A 27,802-nucleotide genomic window follows, 5' to 3' on the forward strand; every position below is an offset into this window, starting at 1 on the left:
GGGCAGAGCTGAGGGACAAGCCTCCCTGTCTGAGGGCACACAAACCTCCACGTCTGAGGGCAGAGCTGAGGGGACACAAGCCTCCATGTCTGAGGGCAGAGCTGAGGGGACACAAGCCTCCATATCTGAGGGCAGAGCTGAGGGGACACAAATCTCCATGTATGAGGGCAGAGCTGAGGGGACTGTGATAAACCTCCGTGTCTGAGGCCAGAGCTGAGGGGACTGTGATAAACCTCCATGTCTGAGGGCAGAGCTGGGGGGACTGTGATAAACCTCCATGTCTGAGGGCAGAGCTGAGGGGACTGTGATAAACCTCCATGTCTGAGGGCAGAGCTGAGGGGACTGTGATAAACCATGTATGAGGGCAGAGCTGAGGGGACTGTGATAAACCTCCATGTCTGAGGGCAGAGCTGAGGGGACTGTGATAAACCTCCATGTCTGAGGGGACTGTGATAAACCTCCATGTCTGAGGGGACTGTGATAAACCTCCATGTGTGAGGCCAGAGCTGAGACAGGGAGGGCAAGTGAGACTTCGATAACAAAGCCAGGGTGTCCCCAGTCAGTGCTTAGTCAAAGGACCTCAATAATACTTTGTGGAGGCCTCCACCATCATAATGTCTTGTGTTTAACCTGACACAGCTCATTTTTGTTTAATTCTCCACATTTTTATTTTCGTCCATGTTGTCATATGAGGGCCTGTGTTTTGTTTTGTTTTTGCTGGGCGAGTTGTAGTTTTGATTGACACCATTCACTTTACCATGTAATGTTCTGAAAAATGTTTGTACTAGGAGGCATGAGGCAGCTAGTCCTGTAGTGATAATCCCCTGTTGATACAACACTGATTGTTTTTAAACAGCAAAACAAAGTCCAGTAAGTGATACATCACTGCAATCAGGGTCTCTGCTCCTACATTTTGCTGCTGTCAGATTACAGAGCAAAAACAGCTGACAGATTCCCTTGAAATTGTGAAAAAAAACCACCATTCTGTCATTGTCTTGAAAGTTGTTTTTGCGGCATTTATTGTGCGGGTCCTCCAGGTAAATACGATTACAGAGATTTCAGTCTTGTAATTTTTTTTTATTATGGTAGAGGCAAAAAAATTATATTTTGAGGCCATTCTTTGAGACCATTAACCTTTATTTTTTCGTCTCTGTGTGAGGAATTGGGTTTTGGGTTTTTTTGCATGCAGGAGTAACAATTTTATTACTGTCATTTTGGGGCACATACCACTAAGGAGCGCAAATTGTTTTATTGCATTTTTGGAGTGAGGTGCATCAATCTACTGACTGGTAATTGTGGCATTTCAGGTTTTGTTTTTTTTTCTTGATTTTTTTTTTTTTTTTTTGTCATTTGTTTTTAATAGATTTTTTTCTCTTTTTTTTTGGAGATGGCAGTACAGAATGTGCATTTTTTTTTTTTAGATGAGGGGAAGGGGATGATGCCATCCTTTTTTTTAATCGCCATGTGGTGCTTGGACTTGATCATATTGCAGTGTATAGTAAAGGTGCTCCCATGTATGGGCTTCAGAGGAGCACCAAGATGGCGGCTACTGGAGGCCTTCCTCAGGCCCTGGCTGCAATGCTAACCTCTCTGTCTCCTGCGGTCACGTCAGACACCTGACTACTATAAGTAGATGAGAGCTCCTGCCCGACGTCCCCAGAGATGTGGTGCACGAGATCCGGACAGAGAGTGTTCCCTGGATGAAATTAAGGTGAGGAAATAACCTGTGTTTAGGACCAAGCTATATTTTTTTTCTCCACTCTTCAGATACATAGCAGTCTTTTATTTCCGTCAATATATCTGCATGGCGGCTTGTTTTATTGTGGAATGAGGTGTGTTTTTCAGTGGCTCCATTTTGGGATCCATACAAATTACAAATTGATTAAAGTGGTCTTTAAAAAAAAAAATAATAATTTTTCTCTGTTTTATAGAATAAGTTATAAGTTGCTCGGAACCCCTAACAGTCTGTAAAATGGGGCTCCAGAGAACATGGCTCTGCAGCACCATTTTAGGCTTGTTTTACACTTACCAGGGTTTTTGCGGGCCGTATTGCCGCAATTTTCAAGGACTGTCGCAATATCGGACCGCAAAAAAACTTGTGGAATGCCGTTTTTCAAGTTCCCAATACTATAGCAAAAGTATTGGGGGGAAAAAAACAGCGGTCCGCAAAACCGGAAGTCACGGCGCACCGCATAAACAACCTTCTATTGTTTTTGCGGCGGCCACATTGATTTACAATGGGGGCTGTGTCCGTAAGCTGTGAAAAATATCGAGCTGCTCAATATTTTTTCACGGCCCTAATTACGGCGCACCATGAAATTATTGCGGCCCCATAGAAATGCATTGGGGCCGCAAAAACGGGCCGAAAAAACACGGCAAGTGTAAAACCAGCCTTAAACAGAGCGGAGGCTGTGCATGCACATGTCCACTTTATGGAAGATAGATTTTTCTTAGGATTGCAGGGGTCCTAGCACTCAGACCACCAGCGATCACCACGCTATCATATGAATAGGAGATAACAATTATAAAGAGAGTAAGTCATGGCCAATAACACAGTTTACCTGCAGATGTGGGGTCAATAGCATTACAATTACAGAAAGCATGACGAAAATAAACTTTTTTTTTTTCCTCCTGGTAGCTGCCTACTTTTAGTCATAAAGGTGAATGTAGCTGCATCGGCCGCATCTCTGTGACTGAAGGGGGGTGGATCCTGGGAGCAATTAAGTTTTTTCCTCCCATTAGCCGCCCTTTCAGTTAGGTGGTCAGACTGGATAGTAACGACCCATATCTACAGGTAAATAGCAATTAGGCACATGACAGGTTCCCTTTAAGAAAGTCGGGGCATGTACTATTGATAAAGTTTAACTTTTTCCTGTGCTTAGGTGGGCCTATGGTGATACCAAATACATATAGTGCATCAGTCACAACTTGCACTCCCCTGACTACAAAGAACAGATAAAAGTTTGCTGGACTAATCAGAAGTTTCACCTCTTGTGATTCAGAAATCATCGTTACTTTGGGAAGAAGCGGCATGGTTGTAGTTTGGTATCTGTAATTTACCTCCATGCATTGTTACTTTGTAGCACATTCTAATTAATTCCCGTAACAGCTGCAAGATTTTCATTATTCCCTGTAATGGATTCTGAGATATAAATTAGTCACTTAGTTTTGTCTATTAGATGTAAACTGTCTCTGTCCTAAAATCTAAATACTCTTTTGAGACAAAGAATATAAAAGACCATATTGAGAGCAGAGCCGTTCCTTGCACATATACAACTATTACAACCAATTAAGCATTTGCTTTATCTAATAACACCATTCTGCCCGGCAGGGGCAATTTCCATTGTTCTACGTCTTTTTTTTGTTGTTCTTGGATTGTTGTACTTGCAACAAAACTAATATTGTGGTGTGTATAATAGCGTGCGCATCTTCACTTCTTGCACGGGTTGCGGCTGTCACAGCTCATGCATGGAGAACCTGTGTGTTGGGCGCTCCATGCATGTGCTGTGACAGTGAAACAACTGCGACACATGCAGCTGCGGCACTAGACAGCTGATCAGCCGGAGCGCTCCATGTATTCGGGTTCTCTCTGCTGCTTATTCAGTAAGTGCTATAGCTTGCCAAATAAGCAGGGACCCGATGAAATTCGCTGAACTCTATTAAAGATGTGCAAAGACAGATGAGATGTATAATTAGTGTTTGTGCAGTGTACAGTACTTTTATTAAGCTAATAAATGGAAAAAAAACAAAAATGATTTGGGGTTCCCTCATTTTTTTGATAACCAGCAAGGTAAAGCAGACAGCTGCTGGCTTATATTATTAGGTGGGAAGGTCCATGGATATTGGGCTCTTTCCAACCTAAAAATACCAGACCGCAGCCACCCTATAATTGGCACAAGACATGAGATTAGCAAGATCTGGGATTATCCATCTTGAGACATTTTGCCATTATGTAGATCTTGTGCTTTGCTTAGTAGGAAAATTTCTGCCACTTGGTTAGTAGACAGACAGTTGTACATCTGTCAGTTGCTGCAATCAGTTTCTCCAATTGCATAGAGATGACGGTTTGACCATTTTTGGAGACCTTTAAGGGTATGATCACACTGGGTTATTTTCCACCAGTTTTTGAGCACTCAGAAAAAAACACTAAAAAAATAACCAAAAGAATGATCCTAGTAATTTGTATACGGCAAGTGTTTAAAAGCAGTAACATACACTCAATATTTTACAATAGGAATGAATGGAAGTTTTTGACTGCCGTTAAAAAAACATTAACCTGTATAGTTTTGTTTTTTTTCCTCTTTTTTTAAGTAGTCAAAATTTTTGAATTTTCTATTGGAATTTACATCAGAAAAAGCTTCTTATTTGGGGAGTTTTTCATTTCCTCAAGTGTTTTGGAAGAGGTTCACCTATTAGGTTACTTGTGTTTTTGAGTCTATTTGGTATGTTTTAAATAAAGCTGCTTTGTGATACTTGCGAGTATTCATCTTTGTCAAAACTTTATTGATAGTCATGTGTGGATTATGTTTGTTTTTGGGGGGTCTTACCTGTGGATTTTTTGCATTTAATGCACTTTTAGGGTATGGCTCCACGGTACGGCTTGCCGGCGGGATCGCCGCAGCGGCGAAGCCGCTCGGCGCTAAGCCCCGCCCCCTTTCTGGGACGCGATGGTGCCGGATGTGTACAGTACACATCCGGGATCATCGCACCCCTCGCCATAGGGCCCTGTGATATGCCTTGCGGGGACGCTGCGTCCCCGCAAGGTGTACGGACATGCTGCGTTCTGAAAAGACGCGCAGCATGTCCGGAGTCGCAGGGCCGCCGCGTGCGGGTTTCCACGCATAGTGGAGACGGGATTTCATAAAATCCCCTCCACTATGCAGGAACATCTGGACGCTGCTTGTTTGACGCTGCAGCGTCAAACAAGCAGCGTTTACGTACCGTGGAAACATACCCTTACAGTATGTGTCCACGTTCAGGATTGCATCAGGATTTGGTCAGGATTTTTCATCAGTATTTGTAAGGCTAGGTTCACATTTCGTTTTTGGGTGATCGCTAACGGACAGCGTTGCACGGCGAAAATGTCGCAATTAACGCCGTGCAACGGGTCCGTTAGCGCACCCATTGACAGCAATGTTCTTTTTGCCTGAAGCGCATAGCTAGCGCGTGCCTTTTTCGGCTCGCGCTAGCGATGTGCCGTTCTTTTGTGGCGCGCCTTGGACGCTGCTTGCAGCGTCCACGGCGCGCCCGAGGTCCGTTCCCCGCTCTCGCAGATCGGGGATCTGCGAGAGCGGGGACGTTAACGCGAACCCCAAACGCGACCCCTAAAAATACATTGCGTTAGCGCAATCCGCTAGCGCTAAACGGATTGCCCTAACGCAATGTGAACCTAGCCTAAGCCAAAACCAGGAGTGGAACAATCAGAGGAAAAGTATAATAGAAACATATGCACCACTTCTGCATTTATCACCCACTCCTGGTTTTGGCTTACAAATACTGATGAAAAATCCTGACCAAATCCTGATGCAATCCTGAACGTGGACACATACCCTTATGGGTGAAAATCCACACATAAAACTCATCATACTCGCCATAGAGATTGACATGCTCAGGATTTGAAACTTGCACCGCAGATCAGTTTTTGCTGCTTTAAAAAAAAAAGCACAGCAGGCATGGGTTTCCTATGAATTGTCAGACATTATATTTTTATTTTGCTAAGCAAAAATACAGAGCGTCAAAAACTCATTGTGGGAATTGAACTAACAGGTCATTGTCCGCCAATGGTTTGGATTAGAGAACGGGTCCCAAGAAAGACAAAAGTTGTGTCTTTCCCTTCTCCAATGACAGCACCATCAAGGACAAGAAACCTACTGAATAAGAGCAGTACCTCTCCTCCGCATCAGTTTTGGTTTCCTGTCCTGGATGAAGGATGGTACGGAAGAATAAGTCTGGCTGGTATCTGTTAGAGGACTTTCCGGTGGCACTGGTGGGTCTGGAAGCGCCTCCGCTGGTGCAAGTGATTGATTGTGTGTGGTCACGTGTAGGCGGGGAGACCTCTTTTTCAAATGTCTCTGACCGACACGCTGTCCTGGGCCTGCTCATGCACCAGACGCGCTGGATTGCTGTGTCGAGAGACTGCCACCCGGGTCTGCCCATGCGCGAACATGCCGGTGATGTTGAAGTTGGCGCACCCTGATGAAGAGCACGCTGGAAAATGTTTGCAGCTGGAAAAAATAATGGGTTTGCTCATGCACAAGACACGCCTGGTAGCTTCCTGCACAGAACTTCGGAGAAAAAGTCTAACCCAGAAGTGCATGGAGAATACTTCCAAAGGGTCTGCAGAAAAACGCTGAATGTGCGGCTGGTCCCTCATATATAACAGATGTAGGACCACCGAAGAGCAGATTGCTCCAGCTTTACTTCCCTTGATGAGCATGGATGTGCAGCAGCAGCATCTTCGCCAAAGAGGACGCAGCGGCAGCCATATGACTGGCAGCAAGACCAGCCAGAAGAACAGAGCATTTCTTGAGTCCACCACCTCCAGGGGGAAAAAAAATCATACAAGTTGATCAAGCCTCTGATTCCGGTACCCTAGATTGAATGGCAGAATAGTGAATGATTTTCGTGAAAGTTCACCATTTTAAATAGGTCCCTTTCTCTTTGTATTTTTTTCTAGGAAAGGCCTAAGAAGTGTAGCGCCAAGCTTAAAAATAATGTGCACTGTGCAGGGATGAGTTACCTAGCACATTCCAGAAGAGACTGTGCCCAGGTTGCATTCAGAAAACTATATGTGAAGAATCCCCCAACCTCCCCATGGATTTAAAATCTGTAATTAGGGCAGAGGTCAGGTATTCCATCAGATCACTTATTCAAAAGGAAGGGGGTATAAGGGAGAAAAAATCTATCCGGCAGATTAACAACTGATTCAGATGATTCCATAGTATCTGAAGATAGAGATGAATCAGACTCCTCTCCTCATCCTCTGATGGTGATACGGGTGTAAGGCCGTGTTTTCCCATAGAAGACATGGATAAGCTAGTTTAAAGGGACTCTGTCACCCCCTCCAGCCATTAGAAACTAAAAGAGCCACCTTGTGCAGCAGTAATGCTGCATTCTGACAAGGTGGCTCTTTTGGTTATTGGTGCAGTCAAAGCAGAAATAAAGCGTTTTATAATTTCGCAAAAATACCTGTCTTTAGCCCTGGAGGCAGGTCTTAACCCCCCTGCTGCACATGCCACACTGCCGTCACTCGAGGCTTCTTCGGCGCCGGGCGCCGCCCCCTCCACGCTGTTTTCAAATCAAATCCGGCGCCTGCGCTGTTTTGTTCTGCCTGGGGCATGCGCAGTGAGCGCTGCCCGTCTGACCTCAGATGCAGTCTCGCAGACTGCTCCTGTGCGGCCACCCAGCTTGTGAATTCCTGCCCCGCACTGTGCATAATGCATAACACACTGCGGGGCTGGGATTCACAAGCCCCAGGCAGAACAAAACAGTGCAGGAGCCGGATTTGATTTGAAAACAGCGCGGAGGGGGCGGCGCCCGGCGCCGAAGAAGCCTTGAGTGACGGCAGTGTGGCGTGTGCAGCAGAGGGGTTAAGACCTGCCTCTAGGGCTAAAGACAGGTATTTTTGCGAAATTATAAAACGCTTTATTTCTGCTTTGACTGCACCAATAACTAAAAGAGCCACCTTGTCAGAATGCAGCATTACTGCTGCACAAGGTGGCTCTTTTAGTTTCTAACGGCTGGAGGGTGTGACAGAGGCCCTTTAAGCCGTAAGGGCCATTATGGGTATCTTAGTCCAGGTCATCATATTTAGTGGATTCAAACAAAAGAAAAGACTCACATTTGCCATTAATGATAAAATCAAGATGTTCATTGATAGGGAATGGAAACAGACGTAGATAAAAGGTCTGCTACCCTCGTCATCTAACAGAAATCCATTTAATGAGGAGAATCGGCCATATGCAATAAAACCCCTAAAAGAGATATGGCGGTGGCCAAATTATCCAGGAAGTCGACCTTGCTCTTTGAAGATTTGGGCATTCTTAAAGACCCCCACTGAATAGGAAAGCAGATGTACCGTATGGTGAAGCAAACCTGGGAGTCTTCGGTGGGGGTGTTAAAGCCAGCCGTTTCTGCAACCTGTGCGACCAGAGCAATGATGATTTGGTTAGAGCAGCTAGGGGATCAAATAAAAAATAATGTCCCTAGAGATAAGATTCTGGCCAATCTCCCGTTAATACAGAGAGCAGCTGCTTTTCTTGCGGACGTCTCGGCAGACTCAGCAAGGTTGGCGGCCAGATCAGATCGGCCAGCCCTTCCTCAAAGCCAAGAAATTCTTCCCAGTGACAGGTTTCCCCAGGTAGGAGGCAGGCTTCCACGTTTCCTTCCTGCCTGTGAAAATATATCATCCAGTGCCTGGATCCTCATGACAATACAGGTAGAATTGAGACTGGAATTCAGGACTGTTCCCCGGCAGAGAATGAGGGTAACATCTCCTAGGGGTTCTTGCAGGGAACAGTTAGCCCTGATGGCAGAAGTTTTAAACCTAGTGCAGAAGCATGTCCTCACAGACGTACCAGTGGAGGAGATTTTATTCCCCCTCTTCTTAATAAACTGATGGCATCTTCAGGACCATAGTGAACCTGAAAGGACTAAACAAATTTCTGGCCTACAGGCCCTTTAAAATGGAGTTCTTAAAATCTGCCATAAAGATACTGTTCCCAGTGTACTAGACCTGAAGGACGCTTATTAGTACCATGTCCCAATCCACACGGAAGATCAGAAGTTTCTGAGGGTGCCTTATCTATAAACAAGGAAGTCAGGAATTTCCAATTTAAGGTTTCACCCTTTCCTTTGGCCTGTACATGGCTCAAAGGATATTTGCGAAAATCATACTGGAAGTGACCGCACATTTCCAAGAACAGAACACCCTTATAATCCCACAAATGGACGATCTTCTAGTGGTGGACCGGTCAATAGAACACTGCAATTGTCAGCTGATAGAAGTTTAAGACCATCCTGGCCAGGCTGGATTGGCTTATAACCCTAAGGAAATCGAAATTGGAACCAGTGAGAGTTCAACCTTCCTTTCCTTTTTCTTTCTTTCTTTTTTTTTTTTTTTGGGGGGGGGGGTTATTTTGGACTCAATAAATCAAACCTGTCTACTAACAGAAGAAATAATGGTCAATGTGTCACTACTAGGGACGATGACCTCATGTATTCCAGTGGGCTCAGATACACTCCAGACCATTACAACAAGAAATTCTGAGTGGTGAAAAAACCTCAGAGGCTGCTTGGAGGGAAGGGAACTTTATCCGGTGACTATCAATTTCCTGACATGGTGGCTGTAAATAGGGAATCTGTCACTAGGAGTCCCTTGGTTATATAAGATCAAGGATTTAATAACGATGGACTCAAGCTCGGATGGATGGACAGAGCATCTGAGGGATTGTGTGGTATAGGGAATCGGGTCACAAACTAAAAGAGATATTCATCCAACATAAAAGAGCTGCCATTAGTAAAATATGCAATGGCAAAGTTCCTTTCCTCTCTGCAAGGAAATCATGTTCATATCCTATCGGTAGCCTACATCAACCATCAAGGGGACACAAGATCCCGCTCTCTCTGATGGTGGTAGTGAAGGAGATCGTTCACATTGCAGAACATCTTTTGATACTAACAGTGTTTCATATACAGGGAAAAGAGAACAAAAGAGCAGATTTCCTAAATTGAAACCAGCTAAGACAAGGAGAACAGGAGCTAAACCGAATAATATTCCAACAGATTGTGGATTGATGGGGTCAGCCAAATATGGACCTGTTTGCAAACATAGAACAGGAAAGTGAAAAGCTTCTGCTCTCTAAATGCAAGAGAAAATCCTCACGCAGTAGATGCTTTGCAGACTTCCTGGGACTTCGACCTGGACTATGGTTTTCCCGCATTGATGTTGATTCCAGCTGTATTGAGTAGAATCATTCTCATTGACCCATTCTTGCCCAAGAGATCCTAGTTCTCATGGATAAGAATTATGTCAATATCAGATCCTAGGATCCTTCCAGAAATTCCAGACCTCCTCAGGGTCCAGTTTTCCATCCGCTGAAGACAGGTCTTCATTTGACGGCCTGGAATTTGAGAGGGCATTATTAATTCAGAGAGGCTTTTCCCAGAATTTTGTATCGACTCCTTTTTAAATCCAGAACACTAGTAACATCTAAAATATATGGTAGAACCGGGGCAATGTTTTTGTCTAGATTGGGGGAAAGTTTGAGTAGTGAAATACCAATTCATGCCATAATAGAGTTCCTTCAGAAGAGTATGGAACTAGGCCTATCTACTAGCAGTCTTATAGTGCAGGTGTCGATCTTATACAACTATAACCTGGCAGCTGATGGATTTGTTAGATTTATCAAAGCATGTGATAGATCCAGGCCGATACCTAGCCCAAGGTTTCCTCTCTGGGATTTAGATTTGGTCCTGGAAGCGTTAACTAAACCCCCGTTGGAACTACTGGAAGGGTTTCCAGTCAAGGTTCTCACCTTTAAAGCTGTAATTTTATTGGCATTAAAGGGGTTGTCCTCTACTAGGACAACCCCTTCTTAAACAAAATGTTTGGACCCGATAAAATAAACAAACCTATACTCCCTGCTCCGGTTCCAGCGGTGTCGGTAGTTGCGGTCCTGGGGCTGTGATGCAGTGGAATGACACATGGTGCCTGGCGCCCAATCGGCGTTTCCAAATTCTGTCAAAATGAACGTGAAGAGAAAGTCTGAGATCTGCTGCAGCCCGGACTTCCGCTTCATGTTCTGTTCATACAAAATCAGGGCCAGGGATGTCATCGCAGATTGGGCGCAAGGCATCACATGTCATTCCACAGCCCTGGGACCGCACGGGAAGCGAGTATAGGTTTGTTTATTTTATTGTTTCTGACCATATAGTTTAAGAAGCGGTTGTCTTAGAAGTGGACAACCCCTTCAACTTCTGCCTTTAGAGTCAGCGACATACAAGATTTGTCGGTTAATCATCATTTACTCAGATTTTTGAGGATTGCATTGCCTTAAGACTGTACTCAGCCTATCTTCTGAAAGTGGCCACAAAATTCCATAGTATCCAGGAAATTGTTCTCCCCTCTTTTTTTTTTTTTTTTTGTTGATAGTCCTAAAAATGCCAGAGGACAAAAACTTTACACACTAGACGGTAGACAGGCCATGGTAGAGTACTTGGCTGTGACGAAACAGTGGAGGAAGAGAGAGGCCTTGTTTGTTTCTTCCCAGGGGGTTAGGAAAAGCCTCAAGGTGGCAAGGGGTACACTAGCTAGATGGAGTAGGGAGGACATTAGGCTAGCCTGCTCATCTAGTAATGTGTCAGTTCCAGAGAACATGAAGGCTCATTCTACTCAGGCCGTAGCGATCTCCTGGGCAGAGAAGGTGGAAGTGTCTATCGACCAGATATGTAAGGTGGCAATATGGTCCTCTCCTTCCACCTTCTATAAACATTATCAACTTGATCTGTCATCCTCTGCTAATCTATCCTTTGGGATAAAGGTATTACAAGTGGTGATCCCTCCCTGGGTGGATTTGTTCTATATAAATCTCTCAGGTGGTGCTGTCATGGGAGAAGGGGAAAAATCTTAGTTACTTACCAGTAACGGGATTTTCCAGAGCCCATGACGGCACCCTTTATATTCCCTCCTCTTTTATCACTGGTTGGTGTGCTACTTAAATTCGGGTGTATGGTTAGAAATTGTGATGGTTGTATAAATAACTGTCTGGAGGTCCTCTCATACTCTGAAACCCACCTGATGCGGAGGAGAGGTACCGTCCTCATATTCAGTAGGTCTCCTGTTCTTCATGGGCGGAACCTTCCCTCAGGTGGTGCTGTCATTGGCTCTGGGAAATTCCATTACCGGTAAGTAACTAAGATGTTTCTGCTTCTCAAATCTATTCCCGTAATTGGTGAGCAGTGATGGATCGAATGACGTTTATTACAGACCCCAATAGACATGCCGCCTGCATTATGTCACCTCTGAAATCTGTGGCTCCATACAACTCAAGGACAGTAGATTATCTAAAAGTGGAGCTCCCTTTGAGAACATGGGTGAACATGCAGCCTCTGTGGAGGTTTCTTTAGGCCACAAGGCTGTAACGCTGCCTTACATCCCCGGTGCGGAGTCTGCATGTGCTGGGCTTGGAAATGAAAACCAGAAAAACTGAAATATGAGCAGCTTCGTCTCTGCAACGGATCGTATTAAAGGGATGACAGACTTTATTGCAAGACATTTATTGTCATACAGATAAAAATGTTAATTGAATTCTTGAGATTTCAGCCCCTAAATGTTATGCATAAAGTTTCCTTCCCCCCCCCTCAACCTTCCTACGTCTCATACAGATGTTTGCAGAAATACAACACAATTGGTTTTGATAGTGAAAACTTCAGCGATGCCTCATAGTCTGAGATGATGGATCTGTCTTCTAGATTGCTGGCGACACTCTCGTGTTCTGCTGCACATTCTCTCCGAGGCTTTGGAGAGACAGTAATATAATTGTAGGTTTCTTATTAATTCCTAAACATGAGCGTTTCCGGGGAGGATTATTGATGTGTCGTCGTATTTATCCATCTATTTGTGATGATTTATCCTCGCGGATTCCACTTTGTTCATTTTGAGCCTAGTTGGCATATGTAATAACGGAGCGGCTGGTTTTAGTATCTTTGTTCTTTGCTGTGTCAGGGATTGGCCGCTCCTGACGGTAACACCTCCGTGCTGCGCTATTAAGCACATTAGTGGAATGGTTATGACCTTTACAAATGTGCAATCTGAAACTCCTGATCATTCCTTTCTCTTCACAAGGACATGGACTAGTTCCCGTGTGTGTAGCTCTATCACTGGTATTGGGCACACACTGTTAGTAGTAGGAGAAATCGGCATCCGTAGATTACAAGGGAACCAATATTGGCGATCAATACATTTCAATCCCTGGGGTATTAGCCACTCACCCATCTAAGTGCAGACGAGAGTATAATCTGTTTGTTTGGACCTTCCCCTCATTTTGTCTGTTCGATTTTAGGAGCAGATATATAGAATAAGACCGGGATCATGCGACCATATATTTTCTCATCCAAGAAAATCGGGACGATTATGCTAATGACACTCTGATCAGAGTTTGATCGGATTGTCAACTTACTGTGATACGGTTCTCGCGTCCGAGAAAATCTGAGCAAACTTTCTTCATCTTCTCCTTTCTGATTCTGTGGAAATCGGACTGCACTCAGATGTCGTACAAGCGCAGTCTGATGATTTCCATGCACCCATAGCCTCAATTGGACAAGTGGCATCCGATTTCAGAGGTAAATAGCAAGATGTTGTGACTTTTTTATTTTTTCATAGAAAGATTCTGTCAGTGGAAACAATTGGTTATCAGCACCGCCCCATTGAATAATATTGGTCCAAGTGCTATACGATGAAAAATTGGATAGCACTCGTCCGAATTATACGCTTGCGTGACCCTCACCTTTGAGATCCGCTGCATCTGTTATACGAGTGGAAATAGAGGGTCACAATTGATTATTATGGGATCAATCTGTGCTCCGTGTTATAGATCTAAATAAAAAGTTCTGCATGCAATACTTATCAGCAATAATGCTTTGCAGGGGGAAATATATATATAATGTATATATATTCTACTAGATGGTGGCCTGATTCTAACGCATCAGGTATTCTAGAATATGCATGTCCACGTAGTATATTGCCCAACCACGTAGTATATTTCCCAGCCACGTAGTATATTGCCCCGCCACGTAGTATATTGCCCAGCCACGTAGTATATTGCCCAGCCACGTAGTATATTGCCCAGTGACGTAGTATATTGCCCAGTGATGTAGTATATTGCCCAGTGACGTAGTATATTGCCCAACCACGTAGTATATTGGCCAGTTACGTTGTATATTGCCCAGTGACGTAGTATACAGCACAGAGCCACGTAGTATATTGCACAGCGACGTAGTATACAGCACAGAGCCACGTAGTATATTGCACAGCCACGTAGTATATTGCCCAGTGACGTATATTGCCCAGCCACGTAGTATATTGGCCAGTTAGGTAGTATATTGCCCAGTGACGTAGTATACAGCACAGAGCCACGTAGTATATTGCACAGCGACGTAGTATACAGCACAGAGCCATGTAGTATATTGCCCAGCTACGTAGTATATTGCCCAGCCACGTATGTCACAGGTTAAAAAATAAACATATACTCACCTTCTGAGGGCCCCTTGTAGTCCTGTCGCTTCCGTTCCCAGGGTTGGTATGAGTGCAGGACCTGTGATGACGTCGCGGTCACATGACCGTGACGACGTCGCGGTCACATGACCGTGACGTTATGGCAGGTCCTTCTCGCGCAGGCACGCAGGACCTGTGATGACGTCACAGTCACATGACCGTGACGTCATGGCAGGTCCTTCTCGCATACCATCCTTGCCACCGGAACCTGACGCTTGCATGGAGCGGTCACCGGAGCGTCGCGAGGAGCGGGAAAGGCGGCGGAAGGTTAGTATATAATGATTTTTTATTTTTTTCATTATTTTTAACATTATATGTTTTTACTATTGACGCTGCATAGGAAGCATCAATAGTAAAAACTTGGTCACACAGGGTTAATAGCGGCGGTAACGGAGTGAGTTACCCGCGGCATAACGCGGTCCGTTACCGGTGGCATTAACCCTGTGTGAGCGGTGACTGCGGGGGGAGTATGGAGCGGGCGCCGGGCACTGACTGCAGGGGAGTAGGGAGGGACTAATCGGACTGTGGCTGACGCTGATTGGTCGCGGCAGCCATGACAGGCAGCTGGCGAGACCAATCAGCGACTTGGATGCCATGACAGACAGAGGCCGCGACCAATGAATATCCGTGACAGAAAGAAAGACAGAAGGACAGAAAGACGGAAGTGACCCTTAGACAATTATATAGTAGATATGGCTATGTTCACACACAGTGTTGTCCTTTTCCAACTAAGTAGCGTTTTACAGTAACGGCAAAAGCTCTGAGATTTTAGAAATCTCCTGCACTCGCTTGTTTTGTTTTAATTTTTGTTCATGACTGAATTTGAGAACTTTTTTAACTCCGCATCATATCTATTATTTTAGTGTTTTTGCAGTATTTTATTTTCACCCATAGAAAGCAAGGAAAGTGCAAAGCCTTTTTTTTACCCAACCCTTTTATCGCCATGAGAGCAGGTTTTGATTGCATGAAAAAACGCTTTGTGTGAACATTGTCAGAGGGATCCTAGTTCCTCATAGGATCTCCTGCCTTTGCCCTGTTGATCAATTGTCATCTGATTTGCAGAGCAATTGACAGTTAGGCTGCATTCACACCTTGTGGTTTTTGTTGTTTTTCTTTTGCCAATAATTGCAAAGTTTTTGCCACAATTTTAACCCCTTCCCGACCTTTGACGCATACGCTGCGTCATGAAAGTCGGTGCCTTCCCGACCTGTGACGCAGCGTATGCGTCATGGAAAGATCGCGCTCCTGCAGATCGGGTGAAAGGGTTAACTCCAATTTCACCCGATCTGCAGGAACACGGGGAGTGGTGCTTCAGCCCAGGGGGGGTGGCTTCACCCCCTCGTGGCTACGATCGCTCTGATTGGCTGTTGAAAGTGAAACTGCCAATCAGAGCGATTTGTAATATTTCACCCAAAAAAACGGTGAAATATTACAATCCAGCCATGGCCGATGCTGCAATATCATCGGCCATGGCTGGAAAACCTAATCTGCCTCCCCCCCACCCCACCGATCGCCCCCCCAGTGCTCCGTTACGTGGCCGCCCCCCTAATTCGTCCTGTCCGCTCCTCCGTCCTCCTGTCCGCTCCCCCTGTGCTCCGGTGCCCCCTCCCTGTGCTCCGGTCCCCCCCCCCGTGATCCGATCACCCCCCCTTCATACTTACCGGGCCTCCCGGTGTCCGTCCGGCTTCTCCATGGGCGCCGCCATCATCCAATATGGCGGGCGCATGCGCACTGCGCCCGCCGAATCTGCCAGCTGGCAGATTTGTTTCAGATGTATTTTGATCACTGCGATATAGCCTATCACAGTGATCAAAATAAAAAAAATAGTAAATGACCCCCCTTTATCACCCCCATAGGGACAATAATAAAAATAAATAAAATATATATATATTTTTTTTTTCTGCTAGGGTTAGGGTTAGAACTAGGGTTAGAATTAGGGTTAGAATTAGGGGTAGGGTTAGGGGTAGGGTTAGGGCATGTGCACACAGTGCGGATTTGGCTGCGAATCCGCAGTGGATCGGCCGCGGATCCGCAGCGGATTGGCCGCGGATCCGCAGCGGATTGGCCGCGGATCCGCAGCGGATTGGCCGCTGCGAATTCGTAGCAGTTTTCCATCAGGTTTACAGTACCATGTACACCTATGGAAAACCAAATCCGCTGTGCCCATGGTGCGGAAAATACCGTGCGGAAACGCTGTGTATTTTCCGCAGCATGTCAATTTTGTGCGGATTCCGCAGCGTTTTACACCTGTTCCTCAATAGGAATCCGCAGGTGAAATCCGCACAAAATAACACTGGAAATCCGCTGTAAATCCGTAGGTAAAACGCAGTGCCTTTTACCTGCGGATTTTTCAAAAATGGTGCGGAAAAATCTCACACGAATCCGCAAAGTGGGCACATAGCCTTAGGGTTAGGGTTGGAATTAGAGTTAGGGTACCGTCTCACAGTGGCACTTTGATCGCTACGACGGTATGATCCGTGACGTTCCAGCGATATCCATACGATATCGCTGTATCTGACACGCAGCAGCGATCAGGGACCCTGCTGAGAATCGTACGTCGTAGCAGATCGTTTGGAACTTTCTTTCGTCGCTGGATCTCCCGCTGTCATCGCTGGATCGTTGTGTGTGACAGCTATCCAGCGATGTGTTCACTTGTAACCAGGGTAAACATCGGGTTACTAAGCGCAGGGCCACGCTTAGTAACCCGATATTTACCCTGGTTACCCGGGACCTTGGCATCGTTGGTTGCTGGAGAGCGGTCTGTGTGACAGCTCCCCAGCGACCACACAATGACTTTCCAACGATCACGGCCAGGTCGTATCGCTGGTCGTGATCGTTGGTAAATCGTTTTGTGAGACGGTACCCTTAGGGTTGGAATTAGGGCTAGGGTTGGAAATAGGGTTAAGATTAGGCTTGTGGTTAGGGTTAAGGATAGGGTTAGGGTTGTGTTGGGGTTACAGTTGTGGGTAGGGTTGGGATTAGGGTTAGGATTAGGGTTGGATTTAGGGTTACGGGTGTGTTGGGGTTAGGGTTGTGGTTAGGGGTGTGTTGGGGTTAGGGTTGTGATTAGGGTTATGGCTACAGTTGGGGTTAGGGGTGTGTTGGGGTTAGTGTTGAAGTTAGAATTGAGGGGTTTCCACTGTTTAGGCACATCAGGGGTCTCCAAACGCAACATGGCGCCACCATTGATTCCAGCCAATCTTGCGTTCAAAAAGTCAAATGGTGCGCCCTCCCTTCCAAGCCCCGACGTGCGCCCAAACAGTGGTTTACCCCCACATATGGGGTACCAGCATACTCAGGACAAACTGGGCAACAACTATTGGGGTCCAATTTCTCCTGTTACCCTTGCAAAAATAAAAAATTACTTGCTAAAACATAATTTTGAGGAAAGAACAATTATTTTTTATTTTCACGGCTCTACGTTATAAACTTATGTGAAACACTTGGGGGTTGAAAGTGCTCACCACACATCTAGATAAGTTCCTTCGGGGGTCTAGTTTCCAAAATGGGGTCACGTGTGGGGTGTTTCTACTGTTTAGGCACATCAGGGGCTCTGCAAATGCAACCTGACGCCCGCAGACCATTCCATCAAAGTCTGCATTTCAAATGTCACTACTTCCCTTCCGAGCCCTGACGTGCGCCCAAACAGTGGTTTACCCCCACATATGAGGTATCAGCGTACTCACAACAAACTGGGCAACAAATATTGGGGTCCAATTTCTCCTGTTACCCTTGCAAAAATAAAAAATTACTTGCTAAAACATAATTTTGAGGAAAGAACAATTATTTTTTATTTTCACGGCTCTACGTTATAAACTTATGTGAAACACTTGGGGGTTGAAAGTGCTCACCACACATCTAGATAAGTTCCTTGGGGGGTCTAGTTTCCAAAATGGGGTCACTTGTGGGGTGTTTCTACTGTTTAGGCACATCAGGGGCTCTGCAAATGCAACGTGACGCCCGCAGACCATTCCATCAAAGTCTGCATTTCAAATGTCACTACTTCCCTTCCGAGCCCTGACGTGCGCCCAAACAGTGGTTTACCCCCACATATGAGGTATCAGCGTACTCACAACAAACTGGGCAACAAATATTGGGTTCCAATTTCTCCTGTTACCCTTGTGAAAATAAACAATTGCTTGCTAAAACATCTTTTTTGAGGAAAGAAAAATGATTTTTTATTTTCACGGCTCTGCGTTGTAAACTTCTGTGAAGCACTTGGGGGTTGAACGTGCTCACCACACATCTAGATAAGTTCCTTGGGGGGTCTAGTTTCCAAAATGGGGTCAATTGTGGGGGGTTTCTACTGTTTAGACACATCAGGGGCTCTGCAAACGTAACATGATTCCCGCAGACCATTCCATCAAAGTCTGCATTCCAAATCGTCACTACTTCCCTTCCAAGCCCCGCCATGTGCCCAAACAGTGGTTTGCCCCCACATATGGGGTATCAGCGTACTCAGGAGAAACTGGACAACAACTTTTGGGGTCAAATTTTTCCTGTTACCCTTGGGAAAATTAAAAAATTCTGGGCTAAAAAAATATTTTTAAGGAAAGAAAACACATTTTTTATTTTCACGGCTCTGCGTTATAAACTTCTGTGAAGCACTTGGGGGTTCAAAGTGCTCACCACACATCTAGATAAGTTCCCTTGGGGGTCTAGTTTCCAAAGTGGGGTCAATTGTGGGGAGTTCCTACTGTTTAGGCACATCAGGGGCTCTGCAAACGCAACGTGACACCCGCAGAGCATTCCGTTAAAGTCTGCATTTCAAAACGTCACTACTTCCCTTCCGCTCCCCGACGTGTGCCAAAACAGTGGTTTACCCCCACATATGGGGTATCAGCGTACTCAGGAGAAACTGCACAACAACTTTTGGGGTCCAATTTCTCCTGTTACCCTTGGGAAAATAAAAAATTGTGGGTTAAAAAATCATTTTTGAGGAAAGAAAAATAATTTTTTTATTTTCATGGCTCTGCGTTATAAACGTCTGTGAAGCACTTGAGGGTTCAAAGTGCTCACCACACATCTAGATTAGTTCCTTGGGAGGTCTAGGTTCCAAAATGGGGTCACTTGTGCGGGAGCTCCATTGTTTAGGCACACAGGGGCTCTCCAAACGCGACATGGTGTCCGCTAATGATTGAAGCTAATTTTCCATTCAAAAAGCCAAATGGCGTGCCTTCCCTTCCGAGCCCTGCCGTGCGCCCAAACAGTGGTTTACCCCCACATATAGGGTATCATCGTACTCAGGACAAACTGGACAACAACATTTGGGGTCCAATTTCTCCTATTATCCTTGGGAAAATAAAAAAACTCCGGGCTAAAAATCATTTTTGAGGAAAGAAAAATATTTTTTTATTTTCATGGCTCTGCGTTATAAACTTCTGTGAAGCACCTGGGGGTTTTAAGTGCTCACTATACATCTAGATTAGTTCCTTGGGGGGTCTAGTTTCCAAAATGGGGTCACTTGTAGGGGAACTCCAATGTTTAGGCACACAGGGGCTCTCCGAACGCAACATGGTGTCCACTAACGATTGGAGCTAATTTTCCATTCAAAAAGTCAAATGGCGCGCCTTCCCTTCCAAGCCTTGCCATGCACCCAAACAGTGGTTTACCCCCACATATGAGGTATCGGCATACTCAGGAGAAATTGCCCAACAAATTTTAGGATCCATTTTATCCTGTTGCCCATGTGAAAATGAAAAAATTGAGGCTAAAAGAAATTTTGTGTGAAAAAAAAGTACTTTTTCATTTTTACGGATCAATTTGTGAAGCACCTGAGGGTTTAAAGTGCTCACTATGCATCTAGATAAGTTCCTTGGGGGGTCTAGTTTCCAAAATTGGGTCACTTGTGGGGCAGCTCCAATTATTAGGCACACGGGGGCTCTCCAAACGCGACATGGTGTCCGCTAAAGATTGGAGCCAATTTTTCATTGAAAAAGTCAAATGGCGCTCCTTCCCTTCCGAGCCCTGCCGTGCGCCCAAACAGTGGTTTACCCCCACATATGAGGTATCAGCGTACTCAGGACAAATTGGACAACAACATTCGTGGTCCAGTTTCTCCTTTTACCCTTGGGAAAATAAAAAAATTGTTGCTAAAAGATCATTTTTGTGAGTAAAAAGTTAAATGTTCATTTTTCCCCTCCTTGTTGCTTCTGCTGCTGTGAAACACCTGAAGGGTTAATAAACTTCTTGAATGTGGTTTTGAGCACCTTGAGGGGTGCAGTTTTTAGAATGGTGTCACTTTTGGGTATTTTCAGCCATATAGAACCCTCAAACTGACTTCAAATGTGAGGTGGTCCCTAAAAAAAATGGTTTTGTAAATTTTGTTGTAAAAATGAGAAATCACTGGTCAAATTTTAACCCTTATAACTTCCTAGCAAAAAAAAAATTTATTTCCAAAATTGTGCTGATGTAAAGTAGACATGTGGGAAATGTTATTTATTAACTATTTTGTGTCACATAACTCTCTGGTTTAACAGAATAAAAATTCAAAATGTGAAAATTGCAAAATTTTCAAATTTTTTGCCAAATTTCCATTTTTTTCACAAATAAACTCAGAAATTATCGACCTAAATTTACCACTAACATGAAGCCCAATATGTCACGAAAAAACAATCTCAGAACCGCAAGGATCCGTTGAAGCGTTCCTGAGTTATTACCTCATAAAGGGACACTGGTCAGAATTGCAAAAAATGGCAAGGTCATTAAGGCCAAAATAGGCTGGGTCATGAAGGGGTTAAAATATCTCCACAAAATTATGCATTTTTGTCAATTGAGACAATGAAATGCAACATGTGAACTCAACCTTCCCAGTTTCGGTTGAAATAAATAGGCTGAATTTCTACATTTGTCTGTTAGATGCGGATCCTACCCCTGAGATCCTGTGGATATGCCCTAAATGCCCTTTTAAATACGTGGCCACCTTAAAGTCAGGACTCGATGCCTCTCATGCAGGCACAGATGGATTAGACTGTCTCTTCTGCCACAACGCTAGTTCTAGGGATTTTATTATGATTTTTGGAATTTTAGCCATTAGTGGCGACTCCTCCTTACCCGGTTCCTGATGATGAGGGGGGTCGCCATACTCTGATACTGTTGCCCATTGTATAGAGATACTGAATTAGTAAAAAAAAATAAAAATCTGGAGATCTAATCCTGACTATTTTTTCTACAAGAGTTTCCGTACCAGTATTTAGTTAGTATAATTCCTTCATATGCACCATTAATTTTTCTTTATACCTGTCCTGATGACCGTTAGACTTTTTTCTCCTTTTGTTAATGCCTTTATTTCCCATTTGTTTTTTTACAATTAACAAAATGCCTTGAATCTTTTTTTTTTTTTTTTTCTTCTTTTTTTGTAAATCCAATTTCAATGGGAGAAAGGTCTATGCACTAAAGTGATTCTAATGGACTGAAAACGACGCAAATATCGATGTTTTTAGGCCATGAGGACGTAAAGCTCGACCGTGCTACAACTGGACATTATGGCTTGTAGAAAGCCGAGCTCTGGTGGATTTTTTTTTTTTTTGCGCCCTCGCAGAAGAAAGGTTTTCTTTGTGTGTAGGGCTATGCCATAAATGTCCAATGCTTGCTCAGTTGTACTCAGGGCTTCCATAGTTGTGAATGGAGACTGCCCGGCGCGGTCATCACTGCTGTCATTACGGCTGGGACCTGTCAGAAAGGGGGGATCTGGGGGCTTTTCCTCTGGAGATAGGTGGGATCTACATTTACTTAGAAATCTTTTTGGTGGGATCTACATTTACTTAGAAATCTTTTTGCATGTTCACTAGACAACCTCTGTAACCAATCATTCGTGTACAGTGTATGCACGATAGGGCATAGGTATATGGAGAACTCGGCTGCTACTCATTAGTTAGGGAGACCCTAAGGGTATGTGTCCACGTTCAGGAAACGCTGCGTTTTTGACGCTGCGTTATTCCGCAGCGTCAAAAACGCAGCGTCCAGATGTTACAGCATAGTGGAGGGGATTTCATGAAATCCCGACTCCACTATGCGTTAAACAACGCATGCGTTTTTGCCGTGAAAACGCATGCGCGGTGCGTTTTTTCAAAACGCAGCATGTTGCTACAATGAGCAAAACACGCAGGCACACCGCAGGTGACCTGCCAGTGACCTCAGGTGCAGTTTTGGTCAGGATTTTACTTGCATAAAATCCTGACCAAAGCCTGAAGCAAACCTGAACGTGGACACATACCCTAATGGTCCGTACAGCCCTGAATAAACTGCAGTGCGCAGGTGCTGGGCCTCTCTGACCTTTCCGGTGCCTGCGCACTGCAGTACTTTGCTCTGCCCTCAACAGGGCAGACAAAGTACGCCTGCGCCGGAGCCGCGGCGTAAAGACCTGAAGAGGACGTCATGGAACGAAGATGGGAGGCGCCGGAGCGGACCGGAGACACCCATCCGACCGGACCGCCCCTGGGTGAGTATAATCTAACGTCTTTTTCTCCTCTTTCAGGTAACATCGGGGGCTTATCTACAGCATTATATAATGCTGTAGATAAGCCCCTGATGCCGGTAAGCTTACCTCACCAGCGATTTTGGGGGTGACAGGTTCCCTTTAATAAGTGGGTCTATTCTTAGGGTGTTTACCCACGGAGATCAATCAGGTTTCATAGGGAAAAAAACTCAGTCAGAAATGCTAAATTTCCACTCCGGTTTTCTGGTCATAGAGTTCTTTGTGCAAAAACAAAGCGTCAAAAACTCTGCAAGATTCACTATGACAATTACCACCGGTGCCCTAGGGACCATCTTGACTTATAACTGGGTCCATCTGGCTCTGTCATTATTTGTTGTGTTTACATAAACCATAGGATTGAATGGATCGCTATTTGTTCTGCCAAGACTGCAGACTGATGCTCCAAACTGAACCGGAAAGTGATCGGCAGAAACGGAGGGGTCCTTGCACCACTGTATTCATATGGACCCCTCTGTTTCTGCCGATCACTGTCCATTTGGAGCATCAGTCCGCAGTCTTGGCAGAACAAATAGCGATCCATTCAATCTTATGGTTTACGTCAACACGACAGAAATCATGACCGAGCCCGATGGACCCTGATAAATATATATATATATGTATATATATATATATTGTTTTTTTCTGAATAGGATGACTGATGTGTTGCTTATTTATGCTGCAGCTGAAATCTGTGTGTACATACAAATTTAGCATAAAAAATCAATGAGAAAATAAAAACATATTAAAGAGGAAAAATCAGCATGATAAATAAAACTATGCAATAATGTAAGTGCTTGTATATGATACTAATGTGAATTTATACTTACAGGCACCGTACCATCGGTGTATAGGATTGGGTGTATGTATTAGGATTGCGTCGGAGGATCAGATGTCTGACTGATGACAGACATATGAGATATGAATTACATTACTCATGCCCCTGTCTCCAGGACACAGCAGGTCAGCGCTATGTATATGTGACACCTGCTAGTCCCCGACACACAACGATCGGTACTATTTAACCCTTTATATTAGTGTGCATTGAAGATTTCACGGAGCAGCTCTTAAAAATAATTACATTTATTTTTATTTTATTTGCAACCAGTCTGCAGGGGTGATCACATTGACTGTGATTTCATATGAGCGCATAACAGATCATTCATCCAGGAAAATGGGCCGATTTGTTTTCTTACTAACTTCCATCAGTATGTACACAGACATCCATGTATACACAGAGCACATGCACACATGTATGCAAAGCACATACATACACATATTACTGTACATGACACTCAAAAGCTGGGAATGGAAACAAAAATGAAGATTGGATCCATCACACTAATGAGAAAATCAGTCTATTTTTTTTTGTGTGTGGGAGTAGCAACATGTGAATGAAGCCTAAATCTGCGGTTGCCGTTTGGGTCTATACTACCGGAGCAGTGCGTTATTCTCCCGTTTTCCGCCTTGCATGTTGTTCTCGTGTGCTGTCAGGACGTAGCGGTCTTATGATTTCATAAGCGTCTGTTCCAGTGATTTACACGTTAGTAATAATTAAGCTGCTGACGGTTTAGTGTTGGAGGTGATCACTAATGATGCTTTGCTTCTTTTCTTGCAGATGACCTCGGTTTTCGGTGATAAGGTCATGTCGCCCTTTTGTCAGCACTGAACATGGTAAGTTAATGGCTTTGCCGTCATTTTATTTTGATGCCTAGTTGTAGCAATGTCATTTTAAGATAAATAGATTTCAAGGAGTTTTTCCATTTTGCACATTTATGGCATATCCATAAAATATCTTATAAATGTCTATTAGATGTGGGCCCTACTTAAATCAGATTGTAACGATTTGATCCTTTTGTTCTGTGGAAGTCATTGTCAGATGTATCAGACAGAGGAGTCAGGGGGTGGCTCAAAGCACCCAAACAATACACATTATACTAAAGTCAGCTAAACCCATCAATATCGTCGAGATCAGCCAATAGTCTAATGTGTATGGGGGGCTCTCAACTTGTCCACAATGGATGATGTCAGGGGAAGAGAATGATCCGGTTTATTTTTTTGGAAGGGGGCAGATCCTTTTCTTCAGGGTGGAAATAAGACGCTGCCAGAGCAGCCTGGCGGATGGGAGGGCGGCGCAGCCTGGCGGAAGGGGGCGGATCAGCCTGGCGGAAGGGGGCGGATCAGCCTGGCGGAGGGGGGGCGGATCAGCGTGGCGGAGGGGGGGCGGATCAGCGTGGCAGAAGGGGGGCAGATCAGCCTAGCAGTTACTCTCACGGAGGACACAGGAACATTCGGCCAAGCATTCATGTAGATGGGGGGAGTCAGGAGAGATATCAGTTGGCAGAACAATCTTTCATCCAACGGCTATCTAATGTGTTTGGAGTCCTTTTCTGTTTCTCCTGAGAACACAAGGACACACAGCCAAGATGAGCATGTGCATATACATCAAGGTGCTGGGTTTGTCGCAAGCATCTTTTTTTGATGCAAAGAATAAATGTCTAACAAATATGTGCTAAAAAAAAAAGAAAAACAAATATGATAAAAATGTATTTTTCAGTGTCCTGAAGCAATATATTATCCAATGTGTAGAATTGTGATTACTTGTTACTATATAACATAATGCTGTTCACGTTCTGTCTCTCCTGTTGTCGTTCTCTCAATTGTTTGATATTTCTTCAGCTAAATAAGCTGAAATATTAACCCCCACAAAATTCCCGCTAATACTTGGTAACATCATGGTAGGTTATCGTCGTCACTCGGAGGCGCTGGTGAATGTTTGATACTGCGGTGAGGAGCGTTTTCATTTCAAGGGTGAGGAAAGTGCAGATAACCCCTGAGAGTAGCTTCTGCCTGGTCTCCGATGGTTCATTAACGAGTGGTGTGTCTACAGAGTATGATCACACATCACTGGAGATTGACGAATAATTTTGTTATTTTTTTATGTAGCTTCTTCGTAGCGTTCGCCTTTGTCACCTGTGTGAATTGTATTTCTGAGGGTTTGTTTACACTACACAACCTGTGGTGTCGCCTACTTGTTCGCCGAGCCTGTTTAGACCATACGACCACGTGTGTTGCACACTGACCAGTAATCTTCCTGCGTGTGTGTGTAGACCACCATTCTTCTCAGCAGCACATTACCTGTTCACACTGGCCGATGTGCTGCAGAGAACAATGATTTTTACATTTGCTTTTTCACCTGGTCGATTATCAGGAGACAATTGTTCTTTAACCTGAAGCCAAGTTCCCAAGATGAATATTTGATGCTTTTTTTTTCATGCTGCAGATGCATTTCTGGACCATTTAGCTAAACTGGGTTATTTGCATTTTTTTTGCATTTTTTTCCAGCTGCAGTTTTGTTTTATGCCTATGCCAAGTCATGAATAAAACTACTTTATTTTGGAAACGTTCTATTTGCAGAGCTTTGATAAAGCTTAATTGATAAACCCACATATGGATTACATTCATTTTACAACAATTCCACTGCAAAAACGCAATAAAAATGCATGTACACTTTTTTTTATAATGCAGGTTTTCTGCTTCTCGTTCAAGTCCATGGGGAAAATTTTGTAAATATATTGTACAGGTGATAACTTTGTAACATCTGTCCACAGAGTCCAATCCGCAGCAAAATCTCAAGCAATATGCCCCATGGAAACATACCCTTACTCTTCAACTGAAACAAAACCGTGTATTTTCTCCCAAGTTTTTTTTTTTTTTTTTCTTTAAGCTAACTTTTTTTTGTCATTACATTTTGTCTGAAATCCTGACTGTCAATTGGAAAGATGTGAACCTCTGAGTAATATTTACACCCACACTAGTTGTAGTGATACTTCTCTCCAGATTTCTGTCACTTTGCTATTCTGGCTGCGTGGGTGGTCTGTACAGCTGGAACGCCGATGAGATCTTCTTTACTAACAGACGGAGGTTTTTTTGTAATTCTTTAATTATATAATAATGATTTGTTTTGTGGAAAGTGACATCACATAAGACTCACAGGAACCTATCAGTTTGTCTGGTATGAAGCCATTACATAGCCGTTAACCTTATTAATTCAGAACAAAAAAGTGTGAAATCGATGCATAAAGTCTTTCATTGCGATTTTTTTATTTATTTTTTTTTAATTTTAATATGAAATAAACAAAAACTTAGTCTTAAAGGGAATGTATCATGAGAGAATTTTTACCTACATACAAAAACATACGGTAATATAAAAGTGTGTTGTTTGTTTTGTTTTTTAATGGGAGTTTTTTCACAACGTTGTCTCTTTTGTATAGCAAGATCTGTATTAAAAAAAAAAAAAGAAAAAAAAATACTAAATTGGTAATCTTTTTTACACAGGCCACTGGGGCTGTTTTAGACTCATATTTCTTGTGTTTTCCTCTCTGAAGAGACAATGTACATAAGGAAACTGCTAAAAATTGTTCATGAAGAGGACTAGAACAATAGTGCCACCTATTGGAAGCCGCAATCCTAAAAATCAATATCGACTTTAAGTATGCATGACTTATAAGTCTCCTCACTCTGGCATGCCAGGCTTGGCTTGTCACTCTCCACAAGGAGAAATGTTACCCCTTAGATGGCAGTTTCCTTATAATACAAGGCAAGATTACAATGATAAGTAACTCCTCTATACATAGCTGTTATATTATAATCACAATAGGTGATGTCACAGCTCACCTCCTCCTCCTGTACAATGACTGATAACACCTCTATATACAGTAGATAACACAGGATCCACCATTCACAATAGGTGGTCACAGCTCACCTCCTCCTCCTGTATAATGACTGATAACACCTCTATATACAGTAGATAACACAGGATCCACCATTCACAATAGGTGATGTCACACCTCACCACCTCCTCCTGTACAATGACTGATAACACCTCTATATACAGTAGATAACACAGGAACCACCATTCACAATAGGTGATGTCACACCTCACCTCCTCCTCCTGTACAATGACTGATAACACCTCTATATACAGTAGATAACACAGGATCCACCATTCACAATAGGTGATGTCACACCTCACCACCTCCTCCTGTACAATGACT

At 44.0% G+C, this 27,802-nt stretch overlaps 1 protein-coding gene across 23 annotated transcripts in view; it reads left to right on the forward strand.

Moving 5' to 3' along the window:
* PKNOX2 (PBX/knotted 1 homeobox 2) overlaps window positions 1–27,802 on the forward strand; it is a 369,700-nt gene that overhangs the window by 67,743 nt on the left and 274,155 nt on the right. For 10 of the 23 annotated variants that reach the window (XM_077249577.1, XM_077249565.1, XM_077249575.1 and 7 more), the window contains exon 2: window positions 24,364–24,419. The gene's annotated coding sequence lies outside the window, so the exon portion shown is untranslated. Of the gene's footprint in view, window position 1; window positions 1,712–2,758; window positions 2,795–23,601; window positions 23,709–24,363; window positions 24,420–27,802 lie in introns of those variants that run through there. The other 13 variants (XM_077249564.1, XM_077249587.1, XM_077249569.1 and 10 more) reach the window with 8 other exon arrangements.

This window comes from Ranitomeya variabilis, chromosome 4 (assembly GCF_051348905.1).
Source record: "Ranitomeya variabilis isolate aRanVar5 chromosome 4, aRanVar5.hap1, whole genome shotgun sequence".
NCBI classification, from domain to species: domain Eukaryota; kingdom Metazoa; phylum Chordata; class Amphibia; order Anura; family Dendrobatidae; genus Ranitomeya; species Ranitomeya variabilis.